Source organism: Marmota marmota, unplaced genomic scaffold (genome assembly GCF_001458135.2).
Source record: "Marmota marmota marmota unplaced genomic scaffold, marMar, whole genome shotgun sequence".
Lineage (NCBI taxonomy): Eukaryota > Metazoa > Chordata > Mammalia > Rodentia > Sciuridae > Marmota > Marmota marmota.
Window position 1 is genome coordinate 3,099,831 of NW_026000022.1, and position 4,512 is coordinate 3,104,342.

Genomic DNA, 4,512 nt, shown 5'->3' on the forward strand with positions numbered 1-4,512 from the left:
TTGCTACTCTTCCCCTACTTCTAAATAGCCAGCATTTCCTGTAGGTTATATATAATTAAACAGTTCCCTATACACCTGACAGTCTGCATTTTTCCTACTTTAGCTTCTTTCCCAATAATAAATAATATGTGGTTCTGTATTATGTTTGACATTGCAAAAAATATATATGCAATACAATTAGTGTACATAATGGAAAATTTTCAGGGTTTTTTTTAAATCTCAATGGGTTTTTATAAATGGTAGAAAATATTAGAGCTGGGTATGTGGTAGCAATTTATTTATGCCAGCAGTAAGTTTGTGTGCGGACTGAAGACTTGTGTACCTATTGCTTCTGAGCAGCAAACAACTTGCAACAAATAGCATACCTGGGCAACATCCTGTTCTATGTATCCATAATAATGATCCAGTTTACCAAGGGCATCCTGGAGGTCTGAGCTTGTATCTTCAGTATGATTGAGGCTTTGTCATGACTTGATATTGTACTTTAAGGCCCTTTCCGACTGTAATACTCTGCATGTCTATAATGTTCAGTCAAGGAGAATGCCACAAGTAGTGTATTAAATTACTTTTCAGTTCACAAACTCAAAAACAACAATGCCTGTGAGATTTGTGCCTACATCCTTCATGGTGATAATATGAAGGCATGGTGGGTTTGATGCACCCCATGCTCTATAACAGTACATCCCACCAGTGCCATCCGTGCCATGTGATGTTATCCATCCTGCAGGGGAACAGAGGAGCAGGCTTCCATAGTCTGCCTGCTTTAGCTGTACCTCAAACAGCTTGGTTTTTATTTTTCACCTATTTACATCCCTATAAGATCTAACAAACAAACAAACAAAAAAGAATGTTTTGCCATTGAAGCCAAAGAAGAAACTTATTACACGCACACACACACAACCACATACTTATGTAAGTGCACATCTATGTTGAACTTTCTTCCATTATTGGTCTCCACCTTGTGCTATGCTCTGGGAGGCTGATCCTTAGATATGGCGAAGAGATCCATCCTTCCTTGGTTTCACTTGGTTTAGGAAAGGGAGCCATGGCATGAGCTCTCAGAGTAAGAAGGATGCAGATTAGGAACGTGTTCCTCCTTGTCCCTTTCCGTGCACCCTGAAGGATGGCCACTTCCCTTGAGGAAGGCAACTGCCCTTACCAAGTAATTACTCCAAAGAACTATCCTCTCCCAGTTCACTGATCCCTTTCCTGGTCCCCTTAGACTTTCTGCCAGGATATTAAATTATCTCTTTTCAGTCCCCCAAACCTTGCCCACAGCTCTGCAAAGAGCATATCACCAACCTCTATTTAAATAACTCAGGTAAAGAGTGGCATTAGTTTCTTGCTGCCCCCACCCCACCAATAAACACATATGTACTCATGCAAACACAAAATCATGAATAGAAAGGAAGGAAGGAGGAAGGAGGAAGGAAGGAAGGAAGGAAGGAAGGAAGGAAGGAAGGAAGGAAGGAAGGAAGGCAGGCAAGCACAAGCCTCTGAGTGAACCATCACAATAATTCTTTCACTGTAAAGGAAAATGAAGACACTCATCAGTCCTATTTGTAATTTCTCTAAATGGTTATTATTCCTGGAATTACACAGAAAATTCACTTTTAAGGTAATACAGTGGGATTTCTTTTAGTGTTAGAATATGACAGAGCTTATTTAATGTTTCAGGTTACTTTCAATAACTGTCACAATTTGAACTGATCATACCATTCTCTCTCTTTTTTTAATCTAAACAAATTATTTTATTTTAATAAAAAGAAATATTTTATGTTGTTTATATTACTCTTAAATGAAACAATTGAAACTTTTGGGCCTTTTATATAAAAAGTCTTCTATAAATCTTTGCATATAGAATCATATCTGTTTTCCATTTCATAAAAACATAATATTTAAGTACGTAGAATTATACCTGTGGGAGCATACCATTCTTGACAATAATACTTCTAGGTAAACAAGCTTTGAAAATGCACAAGTGTGCAAAAATGTGTGTTTAAAAATGCCTATTGCAACAATGTATGTAATAGGGAAAATAAGAGCTCTTTAAAACAGGAAAACTTGGGAAAATTCTTAATTAGGAATTATGGTCCAAATGTGTCCCCTTAATTCTTGCACTTAATTGCCAACGTGAGAGTATTAAATAATGGAGCTTTTAGGAGGCCCAAAGTCATGTGGGTGGAGCCCTGGCAGGTAGGTTAAAGTTCTTATAACAGCCTGAGTGAGTGGATTTGCTCCCCTCTCACGTGTGATGACTCAGCATTCACACCTCCAGAAGGAATAGTAACAGGGGGCCATCTGGAGCAGACAGCAGCCCTCCCTGACACCAACGTTGCTGGAGCCAGGGCTTACACTCAGTCTCCACATCTGGTGTAAATAACTTACCTGGTAAGTCTCTGGTAGTACAAAACGACAAAACATAAATTTTGGTACATTTTACTATGTAATACCATGGGGAAAAAAACAGAACTTGATATTAAGTAGAAAAAAAATTCAAAACAAATTGTATTCATAATAATACACACATATGATTTTTTATATTTTATTTTTATATTTTGTATCCAATTTATGTAAACAAGGGCACATGCATGGTATACTTATACATGTGGTGTCATGCACGTGTTTCTGAAACAGTTTTTGACTGGTTGACTTTGGAAAGAAAAGGTAGGCTTTGGAGGTAGTAAGAAGTGAAGGATGGAGGCACTACAAATTGGTGCAACCAATCTGGAAAGCACTATGTAGATTCCTTAGAAAACTTGGAATGGAACCACCACTTGACACAGCTATCCACTCCTTTGTTTATACCGAAAGGACTTAAAATCAGCATACTATAGTAATGCAGCCACGTCAATGTTCATAGCAGCTCAATTCACAATATCTAAACTGTGGAACCAACCTAGATGCCCTTCAACAGAAGAATGGATAAAGAAACTGTGGTACATATACCCAATGGAATATCACTCAGCATTAAAAGAGAATAAAATTGTGACATTTTCAGGTAAATGGATATAGTTGGAAAATATCATGCTAATTGAAGTAAGCCAATCCCCCAAAACAAAGGCTGAATGTTCTCTCTAATAAGTGGATGCTGATCCATAAATGGGGGGGAGGTGGCATGGGGAGAAGAGAGAAACTTTGATTGGGCAAAGGGGAGGGAGAGAAGAGAAGGGGGCATGGTGGTAGATAAGATGGTGGAGTGAGATTGACATCATTACCCTAGGTACATATATGAGATTGACATCATTACCCTAGGTACATGTATGACTGCACATGTGGTGTGATGCTGCATCGTGTATAACCGGAAAAATGAAAAGTTGTGCTCTATTTGTCTACAATGAATTAAAATGCATTCTGCTATCATGTATAACTAATTAGAACTAATTAAAAAATAAAATAAGTTAAGGAAGTGAACAGGGGGTTGATATTGTTTGAGGAGAGTTCAAATTATTTCATGAAATATTAACCTATTTATCAAAAGTAACTATTTTAGACAATATCTTTTTCAATCTTGCTCATTTTATGTGAGACCTATTAACTTAAAAAAGCCTGGGCAGCTTTAACTCATGCACATGTTTTTGGAGCTGTGTGATTAGGTAGTTCTATTTTCTTTCACTTTCTGCAGACTCACCTGTTGATATCTCCTGGTCCCAAAAAGTGCCTTTGGTGTTTACCTTTTTTTAATTTTTTTTGGAGAGGGTAGTAAATTTACAAGTTATTTTGCCATTTTTATTTATTTCAACTTTACATACTATCCAGTTATAACTTTTTTTCCCTTTATACAAATGTTTAGCCAAACATAAAGACTATCACTCACTTGTATATTTTTTAAGAAAAATAAAATTTCAAAGTAATAACTTAATGTGAAGTCCTCTTTGTAAATCTGATCATCTCTTAAATTAATTTTTCGGCTTTTAAAAATTTTTATGAGAAAATGTGGAGTGCTTCACGAATTTGAGTGTCATCCTTGTTCAGGGTCTATGCTAATTTCTCTATATTGGTCCAATTTTGGTATAAGTGCTACTGAAGTGAGAAGTAATATTTCAACATTATTTTTAGGGTTCCAAAATATTTTTCAAATGATATCAAATGGAAAATATTAGCTATTCTTTCATTTGGATTGTAAAGTGTATATATTCTTCAGTAAAGTATTATATAAATGAGAAAGGACTATTTTTAACATGAAAATATAACCAAATAGTAAAATTAGATATTACTTGTTATTAAGGAGTTTAAAAAAATCAATGTAAACTAATTAAAGCTGTAATTTATTAAAAAAGAACTGTAATGCATAGTAGTTAGCAATAGTCTTCACTGGATTTCAAAATATTTATTTTAGTCTTTTTTGTTTTAAGATATTTTGCATAATTTAGAGACAACACATAAATCATAATTGAGTCTTTTTAAAAAAGAATCAGCATTTGCATAGTTAAACTTTTGGTATAGACTAGAGAAATATAGGCAAAAGCCCCTGAACAAAGTAAAAATAAACATCAACCCTGGATACCTGCA

At 35.4% G+C, this 4,512-nt stretch overlaps 1 non-coding gene across 1 annotated transcript; it reads right to left on the reverse strand.

Annotated features, from left to right (window-relative positions):
- Positions 1 to 3,930: 3,930 nt before the first annotated feature.
- LOC125618920 lies at positions 3,931 to 4,039 on the reverse strand. The gene has a single exon (XR_007350299.1). It is a non-coding gene; the product is annotated as a U6 spliceosomal RNA (small nuclear RNA).
- Positions 4,040 to 4,512: the final 473 nt, after the last annotated feature.